The sequence below is a fragment of the Siniperca chuatsi genome, linkage group LG15 (assembly GCF_020085105.1).
Source record: "Siniperca chuatsi isolate FFG_IHB_CAS linkage group LG15, ASM2008510v1, whole genome shotgun sequence".
NCBI classification, from domain to species: Eukaryota; Metazoa; Chordata; class Actinopteri; order Centrarchiformes; family Sinipercidae; genus Siniperca; species Siniperca chuatsi.
This window is the reverse complement of record NC_058056.1, coordinates 5,255,109-5,281,579: the sequence shown is the minus strand read 5'-3', so window position 1 is coordinate 5,281,579 and position 26,471 is coordinate 5,255,109. Positions and strand designations below refer to the sequence as shown.

At 39.2% G+C, this 26,471-nt stretch overlaps 1 protein-coding gene across 1 annotated transcript in view; it reads left to right on the top strand.

The window, feature by feature from the left end:
* The first annotated feature begins 3,274 nt into the window (after positions 1 to 3,274).
* pals1a (protein associated with LIN7 1, MAGUK p55 family member a) overlaps positions 3,275 to 26,471 on the top strand; it is a 45,592-nt gene continuing 22,395 nt past the window's right edge. The window contains exon 1 of the mRNA XM_044166415.1: positions 3,275 to 3,483. The gene's annotated coding sequence lies outside the window, so the exon portion shown is untranslated. The remainder of the gene's footprint in view (positions 3,484 to 26,471) is intronic.

Genomic DNA, 26,471 nt, shown 5'->3' with positions numbered 1-26,471 from the left:
CACTGTTGGATGGAGGTATTCTTCTTGTTTGCAAAGGTTCTTGTGCTGGTTGGATTCTTGTTATGGCCAAGTATAAACCCGTTTGTTGTTATAATAATCTTCATCCCGTTTAAATTTGTCAATTTTATTTCGCCATCAAAGTCTCTTCTAGTTCGCATTTCATTTTCTTGACCATCTCCATGGTTTCATTGAATTTTGTTATATCTCTTGTTTGTTTAACCTCAGCATTTTCTGCCCCAATTTCCAGATGAACTTTTTTTGGGTCCTCTTTGATTTCACTAATGCCATTAGCTCGATTGAGCATTTGTTTAAAATTTCAGTCCATCTTTTACAGAAGGGTTCATTGTCTCTGCAGAGAGTGGCTTCCTTTTTAATTCTTAAATCCCGGGGTATGATTTTCTTAGCAAATTAATTTCTCACGGAAACTCTTTATGACCACTTTATGATTGATATGTCTTGAAAAAGAGAGAGCCTCTATAGTAACATTCCACATGTGGGTGGTCTAGAAGCTTTGGACCATTTTTTGGACAACAAATCAGACCTTGATGCCTCACGCAGAAAATTCCAGGTAGAAGCAACTGAACTTGTTTTGACAAAAACGGATTTCAGTGTGGGGAATGATTTTTATTGGCAACGCTGTGGTTGTGCTATGGGCACACGTGTGGCACCAAACCATGCAAACCTTTATGTTGGCCTTTTTGAAATGAAATACATCTTGGGTGAAGATAATAATCTCTATCGGAAATACATAATTTATTGGAAAAGGTTCATTGACGATATAATATTTCTTTGGACAAACAATGATGGAACGGTGAACAAAAACTCCTTGATTTCATCACATGGCTGACCTCTTTTGAAAACCCACATATCATAATAATCTTCTCAGAACAGTCACCATCCACAGTATATTAAGGATGCCATCCCCACTAGTCAGTTTGATAGACTACAAAGGATCTGTAGCAGTCTTTAGAACAACAGGTGGAAATTATAAAGGAGAGATTCAAAGATAGAGGATATGTTGATGAACAGCTAAACACAGCTTTGAATAAAGTACTAGAGATTCAAGAGTGGAAAAAGTCCCCTCCAACTCTTCCATGGTGTGTGTCCTGGTATACTCAAAAAGGGCACAGCAAATCAAACACTCAATCAAAAGACATTGGCATATTCTTACTAGTGACCCACATGTTGGTTACTGTACAAAGAATCTCCTAGGATAACTTTTCATAGAGGAAGGAACCTAAAAGCCAAACTGGTACACTCAGATTGCCTCTATACCAAACCAACTTAACTGTTGTCACCCTTACCAGAAGGTAATTTCAAATGTGGTTGATGCACACAATGCCAACATACAACTAAGTGCATTTCTTTCTTCCACCATGTAACATGAAAAGAGATCAAAATCTGGGGCACAATTTCCTGTACAACCACTGGAGTCATATACCTCATCAAGTGTCCTTGTGGTAAAGTATACATCGCCATGAAAACTAGATCTTTGTAGACTAGAATGCCGGAACATCGTTCTGCTATTAGAAATGTAAACAAAGAAAGTCCAGTTGCCCTTCATTTTGCACATATGAAACATCTGCCTACCCTCATATTGGTATACTGGTATTGAGAGAATTTCCAGATGAGGAGGTAACTTAAAGGAAGCCCTCCTGAAACGTGAAGCATATTGGATTACTGAATTAGAGACTCTCACGCCTTTGGGAATGAACGAGGACCTGGATCTCAGGGTCTTCCTGTGAAATGCTCTGTGAAACAAACCAAATCTACTGCCAAGTTCCTAAAATATATTTTTTATAATTGACCTGTGTATCTTATATAAAAAGTTTTTTCTACCATGGTATATAGTATTTTACACAGAGAGGGACCTCTTTCGCCTCTTGTTGTTTTGTGGGATTGTCAAGAATTGGTCTATGTCTTGCCCCCCTTTTCTATTCTGAATTCTTTTCTATTTGAATACTTCTTTATTTGACTATTTTGATTGATTTGGGCCCCTTTACAACCCCTGCCCACACAACTACTAGATACCAGATATAATATGCACGTTTTTCTGTTTTCTTTTAGTTTTTGGTTTATATATTTTATATATCTGCACATGGATAAATTTAAACTTATAGGACCCCATTGGACATTAATATACTGTGGATTTGGGCCTTGGCATATATATGACACATTTTTAATAATGTTTTCCTTTTTAGTAATATCAAAAGGATTATCGATATTGTATGTTTTGATGGTTGAGGAAATCTTGATTGGATAAGCTACTGTATGTAATCATGGACACACCTCCAACACAGCTGTGGAGTATCATAGAATTTCGAGCTGTATTTACGCACTGTGTCACTTTATGATTGATGTGTCTTGAAAAATGTCCTTGTGACCGAAACATCAACCTTTAAAAAAATAAATAAATAAATAAAAAAGTGCGGAAATTCACTTTTTTATGGATCCAGTAAAGTATTGACGTTGGGAAAATAATGACTTATCTAATTTAATAGACCATTTTTGTTTGTTATAAATGCTGTGGAAACATTTTTTATATTCCAATATCAGGGGCACGTTCAATCTGAAAACGGTGTGCACCATTCTGCAACGGTTTCCAGGTTGAACGACATGTTTCCTCGAAACCTTGTGCAATGGAATTTGAGGTACGTTTTCTCTGGTTTGGTGGGTGTGTCAGAGGTGTTACCCAATCAGCAACGACGTGTTTAAACCCCGCCGTATTAAAAAGGCAGTGCGCTTGCGTACACAACAGGGTGTTCAAGACAGCACCATTTCCGTTTATCTAAACGTTTTGCTACGTTTTTTCGGGGCTAAACGCACCCTAGGTGTAGGCCACACAGATACAGACCTGACTCAGCCGATTTGTAAATAGGAAATAGTGGGGTCAAAAGGCATCTATCTCTTCAGTAGTAACATTTGAAATGTTGTTGCACACATACTTGAATGCGAATTGAACAGTAGGGTAATAAATACCAAAAAATCCCTTTTAATGTTCGAAAAAAATGTATTTAACTTTAAAACATCAAAATGTTATCTTCAACGAAAAATGTCATAAAGATGACATGACATTCCATATGCAAATTTAATTGGTTCTGCTCATGTTTGTGGTTAATTTTGGCTTCTTTGATACTAATTTATCAATAGTAATAATTCCAATGTGATGTTCACGTGCTACATTCCACCGATATTTGATTGGTTTAGACAAGATTCCTTTCATAGTTGTATCCAATCAGCATCATGGTTTTATGTAGTTGGTGGCATGTTGTCTCCTCCCCCTGTCTGGAGTTGGAAATGACAGAGAGAGAGAGAGATCTGCGTTGCTGTGTTGGATCAAAGAGCAATACGTCTGTTGGGGTGGAACTTGGAATTAGAAAAATAACTACGAACCACAACTGGTTGGATTAAAACTAACACTTAATTACGAGTTCCCAGTTGGATTTAGCATCTAAAGAAGTACGTGGACAGCTCAGAAACAGAGTGAGTATTCCAGTGTTTTCGGTCTGGTCTGAAGCGGCTTTGTTATCAACAGGTGCTGCAGGAAGGAGCAAGCTAGCTAGTTAGCTGCTAACAATAGCCTGATAACGTTAAGTAAAATTAACCCACACTTGCTAAATAAAGTAAGTTTTTATGAGGGTGTCTACTCGCTAAACTGACGCGAAACTGAAAATGAAACTAATTAGCTTATAGCTCAGCTACTTATGGGTTACTTTGATGACCACAACAGTAATTTCTCTTAGCTGTCGTTACTCACTTAGCTAGCTGTCGCCCTGTCAAATACAGAAAGAAACTCTAACTTACAATGTTAGATAAAATGACATGCTGACGTTATGTAATTGTTTACAATGAGCGTTACAATTGAGGGCTGTGTTTAGTTTGCGTTTTGTCTTACGTTAGTATGCAGTTTTCATCCCGTAGTGTTTGCTAAAGTTACAATATTTTAACCATAACTTTCGTGAAAGACAGGGTGAAAAGCTACTGTTGTGTTTCTCCGATACATACATTTTGGCTGGTATGCAAACGAGGAGGATACGTTTGAATAAATACAGACACAAAGATGTAAAGACGGAGGAGGATAAAGGCAAACATGTCACCAAATTACTATATTATCAGTCACTAGGCACTATCTTGAACAGTACTGACAATGAAATCACCTAATGTCAGTGAATGATTGACATTGAGAAGATCGATTATGCACTTATTCACAGGTATTTACAGCGGATTAGGATTTAGGGAACAAACACTGAATGACTCATAGAGCAAACACACCTGATGACTGGTCGTCAAAAAAATGTTTTCACAGTTTTCCACTGCCAAGTTTGTGTTCCTAAACCCAACTTTCATTTGTTGCATTCAGTCCAAAATTGGTTGGTTTGCACCGAATTCCAGGTAGTGGCATACATTTCTTTAAAAGTTTAAAATGTGGCTTTCTGCACTGTAGATATTAAAAAGTGATTAATACCAACAATATCCCTATGAAACCTGGACTTGTTACATGTCAAACCTGTCCAGCATGCAGTTTTTACTGTGACATGTTTTTCTGGTGAAAGCTTGGCAGTTTTACTGACAAGTTTAATCTATATACTTGTAGTTGTTGGTGCGAAGTCCATATTGTGGCAAATACTGTGTATTTTAAATTGATGTACTACATAATGTGTTTTGGTTCCAGTATGTGTGTTTGTATGTTGCTTCTGTATGCCATAGCCCAAGAACTGTATCTGTATCTTTAACCTAAAAGGGTGGGGTTTTTTTGATGTTGCGTAGTGGCATAAATATTAGTGGTTGATATGTTACTGACAGGTTTGGACTTGAGCCTAACTTCCTAGTTCCTATTTTATGTTCCCCACTATTAAGCAGCAGCTAAGAAGCCCTTTTTAAGGTTCATATTTCACAAGTTATTACAGTGAAAAATATATGTATGTGGGTAGGAGTAGGTTTTTCGATACATGGGAGGAATATCTAGCTAGCCAACTGAACGTACCGTCCTTTTTAGTTATAAGCTGTGTTACAGGCTGTCAGCCTAGCCACTGAACTGCAGGTGCATGTGGTTCATTGTCTACAGCTGTATAGGACAGTACAGGGTTCATGTTAAGGTTTTTTTTTCACTTGCCGGACCAGGCAAGTGGGTCAGAAATCTACTTGCCCAAAGTCAATTTTTTACTTGCTGTATACCAATTGTTTTATTTATTAGTGGTTATCAAATAACAATATAAACTAAAGCTGTTGCCATGTTTAATCTTTTTATTTAAAAAAAAAAAAGTAAATGAATCAGAACAAGGACACGGTGTGTCATAGATGCAATGCAACAAACATTCTTGCATATCGAAAATGGTATGACAATCCCCCCATCTTATCTCTAGAGATGGACTCCTTAACTGTGATTAATTATCTAAATAAACTTTGTCTTTACCTGCCGCCATTTTCTCGTGAGTAGGGATAGGTATCGTTAGGATTTTATTGATACTACTATTCTTATTGATGCGCTTATGGGTTCGGTTCTTTGATACTATTAGCGGTTCTTTTCATTACTAATAATCAGCAGATACTCAGGAAGACTCCTTCCTGAGGGCAGGGCTTAAGTAACACAGAGTAGCTTAAATTTCTGAGTTCTCAGACCATTTTCACAATTGAGAATGACTTCCGGATGGGAGCCGAAACCTCTTGATTCTGAAAACAGTGTCCAGATGACTACGACTGAAACCTTTTCTACGATAGAACACTCCTGGACGAATGAGGGACTACACCGTCCTATTACTAATACTTGCTTTTAAAAAATATATATATATTTTTTTTTTAAAAAGAATACATTCAGAACAGGATTAGAATTGAATATTTTAAATATAACTAAATGTTGTTTATAGAGCAGCAACAGTAATGTTTACAACAGCAAAGTCACTATATAAACTCTAATATCTCACTGGAAACAAATCTAAAATGTCAGCAAAATAAATCATATCTAAATCAAATCTTTTTACTCGCGGAGATTTTATTGCACTTACTTACAGTAACAAGTGTAGTTGTCAACTCGAGTAATCTCCACCGCGGCCTGTCTGATCTGCTGACTGCTAACTGCGCTCCATGTGTGGGTGGGTGTGTTTGTGTGTGCGTGTGGAGGAGCTCAGCCCGACACAGACTGCAGGAGAGGCTGCAGCAAGCGTGATAATACTATGGTCTGTAATGATTTAGCCACAGGGCCCGTTTAATACCAGGTTTCAGTACCCATCCCTACTGGTGAGTGCCCGATCAGTATGTGCAACTCAACAGAGATGAGAAGGAAGTGAGAGGGCTCGCTCCTTAGCTACATCTCCGGAAAAATACGTGTTAAATTCTTTTTTACCACTTGCCCAGTCAGGCAAGTGAGTTGCTTTATTTACTTGTCCAATGTGGCATTTTACTTGCCCTGGGCAATGCTTATTGTTGAGCCCTGCAGTATGAAAACAACCTGGTGCTGTAAAGAGTGAACTGGGGGCACCCCGGTAGCTCACCTGGTACAGTGCGTATCACATATGAAAGCTGAGTCCTTACCGCAAAGGCCTGCATGTCATCCCCTCTCTCTCACCTGCCTTTCCTGTCTCTCTCTACTGTCACTATCAAATGGAAATGCCAAAAAAAAATGACAAATAAATGAAGGGTGAACTGACCTTTTAGATAGGCTTTGCTGCAACGAATGAGGTCACATCAATATGGTGACAGGTTCAAAGCTTACTTTTACAGGGATGCCTCGTTGCTCACCTGGTAGAGCGTGCACCCCATCTACAAGGCAGAGAGGCCAGGTTCGAATCCTGCCTGCAGCCCTTTGCTGCATCGTCAGCGTCTCTTCAGCTGTTCTAATCAAATAAAGGCTAAAAAATGTTTACTTTTATGTACACACAGTGAGCTAGTGAAGCGAAAGAGGTGAGGACCGTAGACTGTCTATAAAGATGGACGACATGACAGCTCCCCGAAAGTGAAGCCAAAACAATCGATCCATGTTAGCGGATGGGACATGAGCCAAACAAAAAACTCAAAGTACATGTCAAATAAATTTTTCCCAAAGATGGTTTCTGTCATTTTAGGTAGTTCTTATCACGCTGATGTGTGTTCAAGTGTTCATTTTTCTGATAAGTTTGGTTTTTAGTTATCTGATGCTATAAAAAGGGGGTTTCACGTCATGATTGACAGCTGAGGCCGGCTTGCGATTGAGTCGGCCGGGGGTGGCCGGGACCTCGATCACTACTGCGCAGACTCTGGCTCCAAATTACGTCACCAATGCAAAATGGCAGCTCCTGTATCCAGGATACTTAATTTTTGTACAGATGGAGGAAGTTGAGACGCGTCGTCCATCTGTATATACAGTCTATGGTGAGGACAGGCACATTGGGCCATAGGCCAGCAAAATACAGAAGTCCTCTGTTCTCTGGAATGCTCTCTCTCTCGCTCACTCTCCCACTCTCATTCTCACTCTGGATCTCTGACCTAATTGGGACCCAAAGTTAGGCTGCTGATAAATCACAATGTGTCACCAAATCAGGATTAGACTTACACTGGGGCTGATATTGTCACCTGGTCAGTGTTGTCCACCTTGGATTAAATATTGTATTATGCTCTTTCTAAGGCTGTTCCACAATCAAAAAAACAAAACATTATTTGTATTGTTCATTAGTCAGTAAGTTTAAATTGCCAAACAGCCAAATTAGAGCGAGCATGTACCCTGATATTTCTGAAGATTGTGGTGGACAGATATTTTGCACCATTACTTCATAGTTAAACTTTCCCACTTTAAGTATGTCAAAGCTTTTTCAGGGCATTGGCCAAAGGTTATTGAAATCTGTCATCTTTCAGCATTTCTAATTCAGTACATCATAAATGACCTAAAATATTTAAATATAAACCCAGCTTATATCTGTATTCACCCCAGTTAGGCTCTTTTTCTCTTTGTCTGGTACAGGGTGGTACAGCCTTTTTGTAACTCTGTGTGTGTGTGTGTGTGTGTGCGTGTGTGTGTGCGTGCGTACTGTTAAACACAAGATAAGAAGCAGCTCTGCTTCTGCTCCCAATGACATTCACAGTACACACACACAGACTCACTACTAAGTAACTAAGTACATTTACTCAAGTACAGTAATTGTACTTTACTTGAGTATTTCAATTTTATGCTACTTATAGCATAAAACTTATATACTTTTACGTCATTACATTACAGAGAAATATTGTACTTTTCATTTAACTACATTTATTTAAGAGCTATAGCTACTAGTTACTTTTCAAATTGTTACATACAAAACATATGATCAGTTTATAAAATATGATCCATTGTTACACATTAAACTACCAAAAGTATATGAAGCAGTGAAAGACCTCTGTCAGTGAGTTCAACAGATACAACGTAGAGACAGTGAAAGATGGAGACTGAGGAGCCACAGGACAGAAAAAGACAAAAGGGAGGCCACTATGGTATTGCTCCTGGATGTTGAAATGAGTTTTACAAAGTTAAAGACAAAACAGTCCATTTTCATAAACTGCCACTGAAACGGAGAACAAAACTGCTGCGCTGGCTAGCGGCACAGAAGCAACAGAGCCCTCCAATGGTTTGCAGTGAACATTTTTTGGAGGAAGATTACTTAGAGGAGAAGACCTTTGAGTCGGGCAAGCTAGTGGTTTGCCGGACCAACAGACTAAAGCCCTGTTTTCAATTTCACCACCTATAACCTGTTTTCTGCTGACCGCCCAACATGCTCCGACAACAGTAGTACAGTAGTACAGAGGAATCAGTCCGCCGTAGGGAAAGGGCGCTTAAACGCTAGACAGACAGGGAAGAGACAGGTAGGGCATTTAGCAACCCACAAAAGTCAGCAGGTACTAAGTCATCAGCCCATACCAAAAAAGCAGTATTCACAAATAACTCCATACAGTGCAGTCCCCACTCTGATACTCAGTCTGACACAGGTCCCTTAGCCTAAAGATTTCCATAGCATCTTTGCAACATAGGATTTATCTGATGGGAGCTTGGCTATACAATATAGCAGCCAAAATGTCAGACAGTCAGAATTAACCACAACCATTGTAAACACCCAGGCCTGAAAGTATTCACCTAAAACTCATGACATTCCACACCATACATCATTTGATTCCTGAGCCATTTGACTGTCCATCTAGGAAACTGCTGGAGGCCTGACTTGTTTTTGTTTTTTTTACCAATAGGCTCACAACAAAATAAGCATTTTTTACTGCTCACTAGTGCACTGGTTTTATTCATGACTAACATGTCCATAACACTAATAAATCAACAATATGAACCAATAGTAGTGGCAGTATGCCACTAAATGATATATTTATGCATATGGCATATGGCAATTTTTCAGTATTTCAGTCTAGTCTAACTTTTGCCTTTTACTGAACATATATTTTAGATACTATCAGTTGATAATCAGTCTAAACTAGAACTAGCATCTATTACAGCACCTTGTAAAAACAAAAAAAAAATCAAAGTAGAGACCAGAATAGAAACTAGACATTAATAAAACAATACTAGATAGAGTACTTCCCAATCCCAAAGGGAAATGAAAGTGTTACAGCAGTCACTTGACATAAATCAAATACAAAAACAATGAGGTAGTTAAAAGAAACAGGCAAAATGATATACAGTGGGTACCCTTTAAATTTTTCACTCTTTGTAGAAATTTATGCAAATTTATTAAAAAAGAAAAACTGAAATATCACATGGTCATTTGCATAAATTTCTACATTTCTGTTTTTTTCTGTCAAGATGGGGTGCTGAGTGTACATTAATGAGAAATAAAATGAACTTTTTTGATTTTAGCAAATGGCTGCAATGAAAGAGTGAAAAATTTAAAGGGGTCTGAATACTTTCCGTACCCACTGTACAATAACTAAGTAGACTGGTGATATAACCATAACTGTAATATACTATTTGCTGAGTATACACTGTTAAATGTTAGAATTGAACGGTACATTGATACTTTTGATAGTCACAAAAGAATAATAACTAGTAGAACTGTATCACTCACCAGGGGAATAAATAGGCACTAGTGAAGAAAGATGTCAGGTCAGTGAGGAAAAAACTAGTGATCTTTGCATATATTATTTTGGCTGCTACATTCTCTACCCTGACTTCTATAAGAAATGTGATATTAACATAATTTTGTTAATTTTGTTCAGCATCCCTCAGAAGCACAACATTCATCCCCAGTGTCCATACATATTAATCTTATGATAATATAATACAAAATAAAAGTAATTTTAGTGATTCAACCAGCACTACAGCCAGAAATGGTATGGACATGGAACCAAAAACAATTATCCTCAACCACGACTGCAACAAAACAGAGGAAACATTGGATAGTTTTATATGCATAATTATTGTAAGAATAACAACACAAAAATGTGGTATATGATTCTTTAATATGATTTTAACCAATAGTCAGGATGTACCAATTACTTCATCAAGGTGTCAGCATCATTTAGGTACCTAAATAGAGTACATTAGTGTTTACAGTTTAGGCAGACATGCATGCATCTGGTGGCCAGCAGCAAATTCCCAGAGGCTGACATCAGTAAGGAGAGAGAGCAGGAGACAGGCAGTGTCCACACCCTGACAGTCAGTGTTAGCACCCAGACTGATGTAATTGAACAGGATAGAGAAGAGGGAGGCAATAAGCACTACATTTGCACATGGCGGTTTGACAGATGACATACTTACCAACCAAGTAAAAAGCAACGACCATTCATATTATTCATCTGTGGAAGGCCTCTTCCCTAGGTCCACCACCTAGGGCTCCATCATCTCAGCAAGATGTCAACCTTAGCAGTGTGGGCTGTGAAGAGTCTGAGGAAGAAAGCTTAATAGAAGAGAGTCAAGATAATGCCAGTGATGATGAGTTTGAGTTAAGTGGTGAGGGAAGCATCAGTGATGAGGATCAAAGTCTCAGTGAGGTTGAGGATGAGGAACCAAATGTCTCACAAGAGAGAAAACGTATTGTGTCGACAGGAGAATTGTTGAAGCTATTTCATGTGTGCCATTGGGAAGGCTGTGGCAAATGTTTGGTGAGACCACCAACAGTCTCCAAAATTGGATTTGGGTTTAGGATGCACAGAATGCATTGATGGCCATGATTATATGTGGCATTCTCAGGCTTTAGTTAAAGGAATAATGGAATGCAATGTTTCTGTCCCTGCTGCTGTATTTTTCACTGGAAACGAGTGCAGTCCATTTATGGAGGTGTGTGACACCATTGGTCTTGAAACCATCTCAAAAAGACAGTGGTTCAACATACAGAAGGCCTAGGTCATCCCAGAGGTCAAGAATGCCTGGACAGTACACAAGTCTGTACTGAGCGCCTTATGTGATGAGCCGCTAATCGTGTCAGGACACTCCAGATACAGTGGTGTGAAAAAGTGTTTGCCCCCTTCCTGATTTATTTTTTTGCATGTTTGTCACACTTAAATGTTTCAGATCATCAAACAAATTCAAATATTAGTCAAAGATAACACAAGTAAACACAAAATGCAGTTTTTAAAAGAAGGTTGTTATTATTAAGGGAAAACAAAATCCAAACCTACATGGCCCTTTGTGAAAAAGTGATTGCCCCACCTGTTAAAACATAACTGTGGTTTATCACACCTGAGTTCAATTTCTCTAGCCACACCCAAGCCTGATTACTGCCACACCTGTTCTCAATCAAGAAATCACTTAAATAGGACCTGCCTGACAAAGTGAAGTAGACCAAAAGATCTTCAAAAGCTAGACATCAAGGTGAGATCCAAAGAAATTTAGGAACAAATGAGAAAGAAAGTCGTTGAAATCTATCAGTCTGGGAAAGGTTATAAAGCCATTTCTAAAGCTTTGGGACTCCAGCGAACCACAGTGAGAGCCATTATCCACAAATGGCGAAAATATGGAACAGTGATGAACCTTCTCAGGAGTAGCCGGCTGACTAAAATTACCCCAAGAGCGCAGTGATGACTCATCCAAGAGGTCACAAAAGACCCCACAACAACATCCAAAGAACTGCAGGCCTCACTTGCCTCAGTTAAGGTCAGTGTTCATGACTCCACCATAAGAAAGAGACTGGGCAAAAATGGCCTGCATGGCAGAGTTCCAAGATGCTGAGCAAAAAGCACATTAAGGCTTGTCTGATTTTTGACAGAAAACATCTTGATGATACCCAAGACTTTTGGGAAAATGCTCTGGACTGTGGACTGACGAGACAAAAGCTGAACTTTTTGGAAGGTGTGTGTCCCATTACATCTGGCATAAAAGTAACACCGCATTTCATAAAAAAAAAACACCATACCAACAGTAAAATATGGCGGTGGTAGTGTGATGGTCTGGGGCTGTTTTGCTGCTTCAGGACCTGGAAGACTTGCTGTGATAAATGGAACCATGAATTCTGCTGTCTACCAAAAACTCCTGAAGGAGAATGTCCAGCCATCTGTTTGTGACCTCAAGCTGAAGCGAACTTGGGTTTTGCAGCAGGACAATGATCCAAAACACACCAACAAGTCCACCTCCTGACCTGAATCCTATTGAGGTGCTGTGGCATGACTTTAAAAAGGCAGTTCATGCTCGAAAACCCTCCAATGTGGCTGAATTACAAGAATTCTGCAAAGATGAGTGGGCCAAAATTCCTCCACAGCGCTGTAAAAGACTCATTGCAAGTTATCGGAAACGCTTGATTGCAGTTGTTGCTGCTAAGGGTGGTCCAACCAGTTATTAGGTTTAGGAGGCAATCACTATTTCACACAGGGCCATGTAGGTTTGGATTTTGTTTTCCCTTAATAATAACAACCTTCATTTAAAAACTGCATTTTGTGTTTACTTGTGTTATCTTTGACTAATATTTAAATTTGTTTGATGATCTGAAACATTTAAGTGTGACAAACATGCAAAAAAATAAGAAATCAGGAAGGGGCAAACACTTTTTCACACCACTGTTGTCAGTCCAGATCGCAGTGCTTCATTTGGAACCTACTTGCTCAAGTCGAAGTTGGTAGTGGCACAGGAAACTGTAAAAGTCACAGAGGTGAAGAACAGTTATTGGTTTGAGGTGGAAGGTCTGGAGAGGTGCCGGAGAATATGATGTGGCCATATCTGTTTTGGCAACTGACTGCCACCCTTCAGTGCAGAAAGTCACGTGTCAGGAATATAAATGTATACAGCATGAATATGACCATGGCACATTGTGAAGTCTGTCAAAAAATGACTGGCTACAGTGCCACAACGTGGAGTTGTTTGAGTGGATCAGAATGATCACAAACCACCTCTGGTTTTGTGTCAGAACATGTGAGGGAAGAGTGACAAAGCTGAAAGAGAAGTGGATCTCAATCCTGCATCACATTACCAATGTGCACCACTGGGTGTCTGGTGAGACAATGACCAGTGTGAGCACCCTACCTACACCCCTGAGGATGAAAGTCAGCGTCCATGGCTCATCCCTTGCTCTACCACCTGTCATCTCCTGCAGAAGATAGTGCTTGACAAGCAGCTCCTGAAGAAACTGGAGAAAACCACACGGGACAGCTAGAAAGTCTTTACTCCCTGTACACAAAGTACGCCACAAAGAGGAAGAAATTGTTTGCTGTTCATGTAGTCTCAAATTATTAAGTTCATAAAATATTTTTTTGTTTATATCTGGTTGTGTAACAAGATAATACTGACTATAATCTAGGGTGACTGTCCCTAGATTTGGTGCTTTGTACCCACCTTGTGCTGTCCCCAAAAATGTCCCTGGTTTCCCCCCTATCTCTGGACAGCATTAGGCTATCAGGGGAGGTCTTGCTAATGCTAGGGTTTAGCTAGTAACTTAATTAGTACCGGGGGAGCGACATAAACAAAAACTTATTTAAAAATTATCCCACAGGTCTTCTCATATTTCCTTACTTTCTGGTAAGGTGCTACATATCCCTCAGTCCTGTAACTGTCCATGCTGGATCTGTCCCCGTTGATTATAACAGCAAGCATGGAAAGTAAAATACGGCATTAGCATGACTGCATCCAGCTAGCCAGGCCTTTCTGGTGTACCAGCTACAAAAGAAGCCTTGCATATGCTGCTTCCCTTTTTCACTAGCCTGCTGTCTGCAGGTCAGGTTGATCTAGTCCCAGATCTTTCATCTGTAGTTTCTCTGCTAAAGTTCAGGAGGAGAGATTTTACCGAATTAGGGTTGGGTCTTGCAGGAGTAAGTTAGTGGTCGCGCTCGCCATTGTCATGTAGTTAAAATGGCGCCTGTAGAGGTCCTGACCATAGACTGTATAAAAGAAGGTCCTCACCTACTAGCAGTGGCTCGCTTGGAGCGATAAAATAATCTACCTTTTCGGATTAGATTTGAAGACGCTGATTGGCTAAATTTTATGCCATATCTTTGGCTAAACTGCTACTCAGACCCGCCGCCTGTGGGCGATTTCTCCATCGCCCCAGAGCTGTTTAGACATGCGCAGATGATTTTCTATCATATTTTACACATTACTGGGTGCATTCCATATTTCACACAACACACATATTGACAATTAGTTTTATTTATTATTATTATTATTATTATCATCATCATCATCATCATCATCATCATCATCATCATCATCATTAATATATTTTTAAATAATTAATCAATAATAATGATCCAATAATATAATAGTATAACACTGATAGTAGCTACTCTGCATTATAAGTACTTGTACTTTTGATGATTTGAAACATACAGTTGAAAATAGAAAAAAAGGAAAAATTTAGTTTTCATACATATTTAGAAAAAACTAAAAAATATAAAAGAGAAACATGACAACAGAAACAAAACAGATACATTGTTACATACAGGTAAGTTATCATACACATGTAAGGAAAAAAAGGAGTATTGCAAAATCGTTTGTGATGCTTGACTTTATTATTCATTTCAAATGTATAGACAACATGAAAATGTTTTAAGACAAGATTAATTATTTAAAAAAAAGGATATAATGGATGTAAAACAGGAAAAGAAACAATAAAAATATGAATACATTTTTAAAAAGGTGGGGAAAAGGTTAATTGAATGTTGTAATTTGTCAATTGTGCTATTTTGACTCGCGTATAAACTAGACTAGTTTGTGGGGAGGGGTAAGCGTTATTGAATGGACTATAAAGGGTTGCCAGAATTTGTCGTCACACCCTCTCAATGAGAATTTTATTTTTTTCAAATACAGGTGCTGCATAACCTCTTTCCTAAGGGCAGAGTGGGTTGGGGCCTGTGTTTGCTTCCAATTTAATAATATAAGTCTGCATGCTAAAAAGGTTACAAATGTTATCTTGAAAGCTGGTAAGCACAAGATCAGATCCTTTGACTCCAAAGACAGTCAGTCAGATTAGAATCAACAGGTCTTCCCATGATCTCTAATAGCGATTGACAAATATTTTGCCAATATGTTATTATTGGGCAGTGCCAGAACGAAGAACGTGCTAGCGAAGCTGGTGACTGCCCACATTGGTCACATGTTGGATTTATATTTGGATTTATTTTGCAGTTTTTTCTTTGATAAGTGCAATCGGTGTAATACTTCAAACTGCAAAGGCCCATGTCGAGCAAAGATTGAGGAGGAATGTACCAGTGTCTGGGCTTCTGTCCATAGTTCTTCTGTGATAGCTACTCCTAAAATTACTTAACCAGGCTGTTTTTAGATAATCTAAGGAGGCGGTACAATCTAAATATGAAAGTGTGTTATAAATAATGTTAGTGCCTCCTTTTAATCAAAGGATTTGACAAAAATATGGATTCCACTGGTGAACTATTTGGAATGTTGGGGAAGGATGTAGTGTTTTGTTTGACAAAGTTGTGTAAATATCTTAAGAAATGTGTATGTGGCAGATCAAATTTATTTTGTAACTGTTTGAATGATGGAAATATACACTCGATAAAGAGATCTTTTAAGGAATGAATGCGTTTTCTGTGCCACAACTGAAACATTGCATCAGAGAGAGACAGAGTAAATGATTGATTTGCTCCCAAAGGAGCCAGAAGAGAGCCAGAATGCCACCCAAAATGTTTTCTTATTGAAGACCAAATTGCTGAACAACAATGTAGAGCCACGCAGGCATCTTGAAGCCAAAAGGAGAGTGCACGTAGATTGCATGCCCAATAGTAGAGTTTGGGGCTAAATATTTGTTTTTGAGCTTGGGTATTTAATGGAAAATATAACACTTTTGGAGATGTTGACCTTATACCCTGATACCTTGCCAAAACTCTCTAAAATGGACATCATTTTGGGAATAGATGTTGAAGGGTTGGAAATGTACAGTAATAAATCATAAGTATATAATGAAACTTTATTCTCCCTCTCTTTCCTAGCAATACCAGTGTAAGTATCTGAAGCCTGCAAAGAAATCACAAGCGGCTCAATAGCTAACGCAAAAATAAGCAGAGAGAAATTAAGGTTGGGCTGAATCCAAATTTCGACAGGGGTCGAGAAGAGAAAATCCAACTCGACCTTGTCGAAAGCCTTCTTGGCATCAAGAGATGTAAGCACTTCGGAATTGTGGGGATTTGTGCTGGGAGAATAAATATTGAATAATCGCCGAAGATTGAAAAATAAATGTCTATTTTTATTAAAACCTGTTTGATCCCAAGATATTACTGTTGGGAGCATTCTCTCTAGACGTGTAGCAGAGATCTTGGCTAGCAATGTAGCATCTACATTGAGAAGACTCGGGTCTATATGAGCTTGAGTTGAACAGATCTTTGTCCTTTTTAAGGAGCAGAGAAATACATGTCTGGTAGAATGTTGGTGGGACAAAACACGATCAATCATCTGATGACTTTGATTACTCTACTGACTTCCAGCTCCGAAACGTATTTGGGAGACCTCCGGTTTTAGGCTTAATTTACTTTAGCCTGACTCATAGCTGGTAACTTCACTGGTACAAGAAGATGCTGTTACATAACATAACGTTACATAAACAATACCAACAATAAACTAATACCAACCCCACTTTGAAAATACTCCACTACTAGTAAAAGTCTGCATTCTAAACCTTACTAAGATAAAAGTATGTAAGTATTATAGCAAAAGTTTGTACTCATTGTGCAGTAATGGTCCTTGTCAGTGTTTTACTATTATGTGATGTTTCTGGATTAATATTATTGCTGCATTAATGTGTGTGTTGCGTTATGGTTGAGTTAATTTGAACTACTTTGTGGGTATTTTAATCTACAGCAATGCATCATATTCTATAAGATCATCATATGTTTGCACTATTTGAGAATTTACGGTATGTTATTTTAGAGAAAATGTGTATATCGAGATATATATTGTATATAGGATTTCGAGCATTGCATGTTGCGTATGGCTTGATGTATTTCCTCCATGGTAATAGCTTCCTTAAGCTGGAGCTTATCTTCCTGACTTATGGAAGGTATATTTAATTTGTTGAAAAAACTATCACTTAGTTTGGGATCTCCAGCTGATTCTGAGGAATACAAATTGGCACAAAAATGTCTAAATTTGTCATTAATTTCGTGTTATTGTTCCTTGTCCAGAAGTAGTACAGATTTATGTGATTAATCTAGAAGCGGCTGATTTCCCCTTATAGTAGAATTGCACAAAGTAATGCTGCTTTTCTCTTTTTGTCAATATCGTGGAGGATGCAGTCGTCTTGTTTGAATAAACTTTATTGGAATTGTCAATGGACAAAATTGTTTACATTAAAATTGCTATATTTATCTTGCTCTCTGCCTGGGTATACGCATGATTTATTTGTTGATTGTTGCTCTGTTGATCTGTTTTTTATGTATATGTATTGTAAAGCACTTTGGATAAAGCTGATGAGCCATACAATGAAGTTGTGGGAAAGAGTAGTGGAAGCTAGGCTAAGGGCAGAGGTGAGCAGCAATATGGTTTCATGCCTAGAAAGAGTACAACAGATGCAGTATTTGCTTTGAGGATGCTGATGGAGAAGTACAGAGAAGGTCATAGGGAGTTGCATTGTGTCTTCGTAGATTTAGAGAAAGCGTATGACAGGGTGCCGAGAGAGGAGCTGTGGTATTGTATGAGGAAGTCTGGAGTGGCAGAGAAGTATGTTAGAGTGGTGCAGGACATGTATGAGAGCTGTAAGACCGTGGTGAGGTGTGCTGTAGGTGTGACAGAGGAGTTCAAGGTGGAGGTGGTTCTGCATCAAGGATCGGCTCTGAGCGTCTTGTTTTCTCTGGCGATGGACAGGCTGACAGATGAGGTTAGACAGGAATCTCCATGGACTGATGATGTTGTTGCGGTTGACATTGTGATTTGTAGTGAGAGCAGGGAGCAAGTGGAGGAAAATCTAGAGAGATGGAGGTCTGCTCTGGAAAACAGAGGAATGAAGCTTAGCCGCAGTAAGACAGAATACATGTGCGTCAATGAGAGGGACCCAGGTGGGACGGTGAGGTTACAGGGAGCAGACGTGAAGAAGGTGTAGGACTTAGGGTCAACGGTTCAGAGCAATGGAGACTGTGGAAAAGAGGTGAAGAGGTGAGTGCAAGCAGGTTGGAATGGGTGGAGAAAAGTGTCAGGTGTGTTGTGTGATAAAAGAGTATCAGCAAGAATGAAAGGAAAGGTGTTCAAGACGGTGGTGAGACCAGCGATGTTGTACAGCTTAGAGACAGTGGCACTGAAGAAAAGGCAAGAGGCAGAGCTGGAGGTAGCAGAGCTTAAGATGTTGAGGTTCTCTTTGGGAGTGACGAGGACGGACAGGATCAGGAATGAGGACATCAGAGGGACAGCTCATGTTAGATGTCTCGGAGATAAAGTCAGAGAGGCCAGATTGAGGTGGTTTGGACGTGTTCAGAGGAGAGACTGTGAATATATTGGTAGAAGGATACTGAGGTTGGAGCTGCCAGGCAGGAGGTCTAGAGGAAGACCAAAGAGGAGATTTATGGATGTAGTGAGAGAGGACATGAAGTTAATTGGTGTGAGTGAAGAGGATGCAGAGGACGGGGTTAGATGGAGGCACATGATTCGCTGTGGCGACCCCTGAAAGGGAACAGCCAAAAGGAAAAGAATATTGTAAAGCACTTTGGTCTGCTCATGTTGTTTTAAATGTGCTATCGAAATAAATTAGACTCGACTGACTGAAACGCAGCTCAGAAATTTCAGGACCAAATACAGACTCCACATCAATTGTATGTAAATGTTTGTACCAAAATAGTCATGTAATAACAAACTATGCTGAGAGTCTCTACCGAGAGATTGTACCTCTTTGCTAAGTAACCATTTTTCCCACTTATAATATCCGAATGGCTTGCTGAGAACAAATTTCTAAAGCTGCATTTCAGTCAGGCAAGAACATTACCAGGCACTACACATTTTTGGCGACTTGGGCTTCCTTATTATGTAATTTAATTTTAATCTTCTGTTTTTCAGTCATGTGATGATAAACAAATGGGAAAACTGAAGTAATATTTGAGGTGAAACAGAAAATTATAGGAAACATTAAGGAGTCATGTGTTAGACTGACCTACCCACCATATATTCAGAAGTCTGCTGTTGCTCAGCCGATAGCGGGCACAACATAAAAACTTCAGGAGCTGTAAAGAAGTGTCTACCCTATAACATAAAAAAAAATGAAAAAATTGTTGTTATGCGTTTTTTGCAAATTAAGGTTTAAGGACAAAAAATCACCTAATTTACATATTGATTTATTTTGGACCAAAAGTATTGAAATTGAGGATAACCGTGTTTGTAAGTTTTCAGAGAATCATATTGCTATGTTTATTTTTGGATAAGATATGTGTCTTTAGGTGGAGTGGGGATCCAATATGGGTCAACTTTGCGGGCCCCTGTGTCCTGAATGGTTGGTCATTCTGGTTATAATCAAACCACGTTCTGACACTCTGACACTTAAACGAGCTTAGTGCGGCTCCTTTAATGCCAATTACATGTTCCAGTCTCTGTAATAGGATGTGATGATCAATGCTGTTGAAAGCAGCACTAAGATCTAACAAGACAAGTCCATTGTCTGATGCAATTAAAAGGTAATTTGTCATTTTCACCAGTGCTGTCTCTGTGCTATGATGCACTCTAAATCCTGACTGAAAATCCTCAAATAAACTATTGTTATTTAGAAAGTCACACAACTGATTGGCGACTGCTTTCTCAAGGATCTTAGAGAGAAAGGGAAGGTTAGATATAGGTCTAAAGTTGGCTAAAACCCCTGGATCAAGAGTGGGCTTTTTTAAATTCAACTCTGGTAGCTCGTTAAACAAAATAGAGGAAAAGCTGATTGCTGCGGTCAGCAGTTTCCCGATTCTCTATGATATTTGAGTACTTTTATGTAGTTGAGTGGAGCAGAAAACAACTCTGAGCTTCTGTTTCCCAAAAGAATCAAAATGAACACAATTGGTTGTCACTTCCGCATGTCAGATGACATTTGCATTAGGCTGAACCTTTCTCACATATCCCAGGTTGCACTTTTGGGTGACTTGAGTTGTAGTGAGCGGCACCAGGATGTTATTTCAAGGTTCACTTCGCAATAAATGCCATCCTGTCACACCCACTGTTTTTGAGTCCATATGTGTGAACAGGGGGGGTTACAGTCTCAAAAAAGTTATTTTTCTCAGAAAATGTGTATCTTCACTGACTGTATTTGTGATGACCAAAGAATACAGAGGTATAGCAGATTATTTCAGTGACAGTGTAAAGAAACACAAAGACATTTCAATATTTAAAAAGTCCTGAGAGCATTTTCCTCCTGTTTTTAATTGTATAATTGATGTGACATGTTGGTAAAAAAAAAAAAAAAATCAATTCCCATATGATCATTTCATTAACAAAACACTGAGACATAAGATTTTTTCATCAATTTTACTGAGTAATCATTTCACCGTAAACCAAATGCAAGGACAGAAACAACTGCAACTTTACCCCAGAGGGTAAACTGTGGCAGATGGTGTTGTGTGTATATGTGTGTGTGTGTGTGTGTGTGTGTGTGTGTGTGTGTGTGTGGATGGGTCCTCGTGTTAGGTTATAGCTTATCAACCCTGTGTGTGTGTGTTTCTTTAGCAGTGTGCAGTCCAGCAGGTCTTCAGATAAAGGCTTATTTAACTAAGTCACTGATCTTGGGGCAGGGATCCAGTAGGAAACAGTTGCAGGTCTGCATCGGCCATAATACAGGCTTTTCCAGCCAAACTGGATGTCAAAACCAAACCCTGCCTCATCCTTTCCCCCGCATCTACAGAACGTTCAGCCAGAAACCCTGAACTTCAGAAGCTTTTAGTCAGAATGTATGGATCACTACTTAAAGTAGGTCACGGATCAGTTTCTGCTAGCTTTCCACATCATTAGAACAATAGTATTTAATGAGCCTGTCTTATTATTCATTTATTCAGTTTGGGCACCTGCTGTAGCTTCATTTATATGTACAGACAGTGTTGCTCTTAACCTGACTCAGTGTCTAAAATCAACATTCTGGCTCACCTGCCAAGAGTAAGTGAATTACAATACTACTGAAAATTCATCTAAAAAGCCAACTACTCAATAAACATATGTTACAAAAGGCATTTAACTAATTTTCAGTATTTATTTTGTGTATAAAACCAGGTACCGTGTATTGAGACAATAACACACATACACACACATTTGAAAAAGGAATGTTTAATAGTTAATCCTTCTACATTTTCTTCACTTTGTGTAAAGAAGGGTGACATGCAGCCAATAAGAAGTCTTTTTCACAGCTGTTCTGCTTTGATGTGATTTTCTCTAATTCAGAGTGAGTGCATGGTGGACAGTGGACACAGACCAAAGGCTGTATATACTGTAACTGAGCCATGCCATTGTAATTTGTGTTAATTTTGGGCCCTGACCCGGTTACTCAGGTAACAGCTTGTGTCAACATCATAACTGGGATAGAATAATCCTGGAAACCTCATATTCCAGTTGTAGCATTAAGAAGCTGGCTCTCTACCTATTTAAACAGGTTACTGTGTCAGGAAACAGCTTCTCACCATGTTCACAAACTTAGGCTTGTAGAGTTTGAATGAAGTGTGTTATACGATGAGGAAACAAGGCAATTAAGCTAGTCTTAGTTCGGTAAAAGAGAGAAACTTGAAGTCAGAAGGTGTATGGTTGTATTTTTCTGTTTTAATAAGGAAAATAGGTGTAGGAATATTTCCTTTCTTGACATTTTGTTATTTATTAGACTAGTAAAGCTTGCGGAACGCAGCAAACTTGCTGCTCACACACATCTCCCAGCTGAAACTACAAGGAGGGGCACCGCACACACACCTGCGTGAATATAGGCTATCGGCAATCGCCGGTTATTGGGCTGACGGTGGCCGTTTGGAAAATTTTAACATATCGCCCAACCCATACCTCAATACAGCATCTCCGTATCAGTTTAATAGAAAGAGGAGCATCAGTATTTTTGACGCTATTGAAAATCATACCTTCGGGATTTCTAAATACCGTGGTATAGCCTACTGTAATACCTTGATACTGCCCAAGCCTATTACCAACTGTTGAACACTCAACAACAACATTGCTCCATAGTGCTACTAGTGGTCAAAAACTCCACATTGTACTCAAAAAAGTTAGTGCACATACTAAAAGACACTTTTGAGACAGCAGACAGAAGTATTCAACCTTTTAGAATACGTTTTTGTTCTGTCCTTGTAAAGTTTATTTGGCAGTGTGATACCAAAGTTGTGTCCCAAATTCATAAAAATTCTTTAAAAGACATTTTTTGGCCATTTTTTCACCCTTGTTGGACATAGTGAGAGTGAAGAGGCAGACAGGAAATGGGGGGAGAGAGAGGGGCATGACATGCATCAAAGGTCGCCAGCTGGAGTTGAACTGGCAATGTTGCGGTTATATGTCATGTTGTAACCATTCGGCTACCAAGGCCCTCCTACTGCATACTAATTCTGAGTATGTATTGTTTTCACACTGGAAAAGTGACATGATTATGTGTACTCAGGTATTTTGCACAATACCTGGACCCTGGATCTGACACATCTAAATGGAATGCAGCCATAATTTTTGTTATTAATTACACCTGTGCTTTTTCATACTATTATATAGGCCCAGTATATAATACATTCTGTACACAGTTAGTATATAGAATGGAATTAGGACACAGCAACAGTTTGAAGTCTGATGGTGCATATATTGTATAATTTACTATTAGTATAAAACAGTAAAGTATGTTTATCTTGTATACTAGCTGTATGAACAGTATACTGAAGAACAGTATACTAAAGATTAGTATATAGCACCTACACGTGTATAGTATTGGGACACAGCAATAATGTCATAGAGAAGTCAAAGGTGCAACAAACTAATATGTAAGGGTGTGAGTGAGGGTGATGTACATCAAACACAATAAGTGCATGAGGTCTAATTAGCAAACGAAAGTGAAAACACCTTTTTCAGTGGACCTTCGGTGTGTAGAGGCTTTGTGTGAGTATAATAACAAGTTTTAAATGGACTTCATCTCTAAACAATAAATTTCCACTCTGTTAATCATTGTTTCACAACTTTCAGTTGTTATAACTGTTTTTTTTCCTTAATTTTTGTTTTTAAATTGAACTTAAGTTTATTTCAGAGAAGCATTAAAATATTTTAAATTGGGCTTGCTGATACAGTTTCTTCCACTGTGTTAAAGCTCACCTACTATTGCTCAGTTAAATAGGGGTTAATGTTATTACCAGTTAATTCCTGCCAACAGACTCTAACAGTGGATTTTAAAGCTTCACACCTACAGATTAACTTGAATAAGGTGCTAACCAGATGCTAACCCATAGTCATGGTCCATGTACACATTTCCAGTGGTTATCATTACATACTTAGCCCTGTTTGTATCTTTTTTTAGTAACTAGTAATCCAGGGTGAATCAGGGTGATTCCTTGCTTGAGGCCTCTGAATGAGTTTCAGCAGCCTAATTTTTATCCCTACTGTGTTGTTGTAGGAGGAAGGCTAGCCTTCCCGATGAGCTGCTTAAATCCTCCTGCACTTACCTCTACTCAGGCTGCAGGGCCTTTATCACTATTTTATGGCTCCACTGCCTCTCATACAGAAACCTTATCACACCCTTGCTTCTCTTCCATTCCTCTGCTGCTCGGTCTAGTGTCTGCATTTTAATTTTTGCTTGGTCAAACCTATTTTGGAGGCTCAAGATGGAAAATATTTATCTTTTGACCTCATTTAAACTTTTTAATGCTAAAAAATCCATTTGGATTGGAAAGTTGGGTCACCAAACAATGGAACCAATAGTGAAGATCTTAATAAACTTTGAAAAAGAAAAAGGGTTTTCCATGGTGTAGCAGTGTTAACTGATAATGCACAGAGGTAATCAGAGAAACTGCATCATGTTCACCATGTGAGAAGTGAATAGACTGAACTATGTCTGCTGGACTTGATGCATGTAGAGAACGTTTTGGCACCTGAAAACAAGGATGTGGGCAAGCTTGTTTATATATTTATTACTGTTGACAGTATGCTTATAAAGGAAAGGATGAAAATGTCAAATAGCAGGCAAATGACAGTTTTACATACCAAATGTCTAAACCATTGTTTATTTTTTTCACTATATTAAGGCCCCTATACACAATGCGATTAGCCGATCTTTTAGGTTCATTACATGCGGTCACGGGATGTGTCTGATAAAGTCATGGTCACAGTGCAATATTAAGTTTGAGGCATTTCAGGTTGTGCAATAAATGTATGGTCAATCACAGCTGTATTTCATATGCAAAAAATATGTAAAACATTGTGCCCGAAAAAAAACAAACTTTTGCCATAACTATGACACTTATTAATTAAGAAATAACACTTGCAGCAGTCTTTGGTGGCGCAAAGCTATAAATCGGCCATCAGTGGATGTATCTCACAGTGCGGTCTAGGACCGCATTTTTGGATTTCACCATGTGTCCAACAATTGTCAACTTTTACCTGGCACAGCCCAACATATATTTAAAAGTAGTGATGCTGTGCTCCAGTTGACTGGATTTGTGTCAATGCTGATATTAATTGGTCAAATAAGATGTGACCACACTGAATACTGTTTCTTAGTCAGCAGTGTAATTTTATAAACCTTCTGGAACAATAAACAATTAAATTTGCGCAAGCCTTAAGAGAATGCTGATGTCTGAACATCAGCAGTTTTATGTGATATGTAGTTTCAGCCTCATGTTAGCATACATGTATGATCCCAATTAGTTTCACACAGTGTGGATACAGTTTTTTAATTGATAAAGAAAAAAGAACTCTAGTATGGGAATCAGAGAAAAGGTGGGATTGTGTATACCTACTTTTAAAGTACTATTTTCTATTTTGTAACCGCACTGTTGTTCCCAACATTTCAAGGCTGCATACATACTGAAAATGCAAGCGTAGTGTTTTGATCGCTCACACACGGGCATATATATACACACACACTCCCTTCCCCCATCAGTGGAATTTTGTTCCCAGGGCTGCCTGGCATTCTTCACTGCTGCATCATGGGACCTGTCTGTCTCTCTACAGTCCTGCTGGTAAGAGATAGCATATCAAACATGCTGTTGTTGTTGTGGCACTGACAGATAAGGCATCCATCCATCTCTCATCTGTTTTTACCTTGTCTATCTCTCTCTCTCTCTCTCTCTCTCTCTCTCTCTCTCTCTCTCTCTCTCTCTCTCTCTCTCTCTCTCTCTCTCTCTCTCTCTCTCTACCTTGCTTTATACAGGGCAGGCACAATGGACTGACTAAAATGCACACGTGAATGTACATGGTGAGGAAATTTTCCCACCGGTTAATAAACTCGCGACAACACTGGTGTTGCTGATTACACAGGGCATTTTATAAGAAATGATATTCGTCGATGATACTCAATATCAATATAAGTTGCAATGCATGCAGAGGTCAGGCTCATCTAAAAGGCTAGGCTATGAAAACACAGGTAAGCAAGCTTTCAGGGAGGAGGGAGGAGTTAGAGTTTGATGGCCACATGCAGGAATGACTTCCTGTGGTGCTCTGTGGTGCATTTTGGTGGGATGAGTCTTCCGCTGAAGGTACTCCTTTGCTTGACCAGCACATCATGGAGTGGGTGGGAGACACTGTCCAAGATGACATGTAGTTTGGCCAGCATCCTCCTCTCTGACACCACCGCCAGAGAGTCCAGCTCCACCCCCACAATGTCACTGGCCTTATGGATCAGTTTGTTGAGTCTGTTGGCGTCCGCAACCCTTAACCTGCTGCCCCAGCATGCAACAGCATACAGGATAGCACTGGCCACCACAGACTCATAAAACATCTTCAGCATTGTCCGGCAGATGTTGAAGGACCTCAGCCTTCTCAGAAAATAGAGGCGGCTCTGGCCCTTCCTGTAAAGAGCTTGAGTGTTCTTGGCCCATTCCAGTTTATTGTCCAAGTGTACTCCCAGGTACTTGTAATCCTCCACAATGTCCACACTGACCCCCTGGATGTAAACCGGGGTCACTGCTTTGGCCCTCCGTAGATCCACAACCAGCTCCTTAGACTTTGTCGCATCGAGCTGCAGATG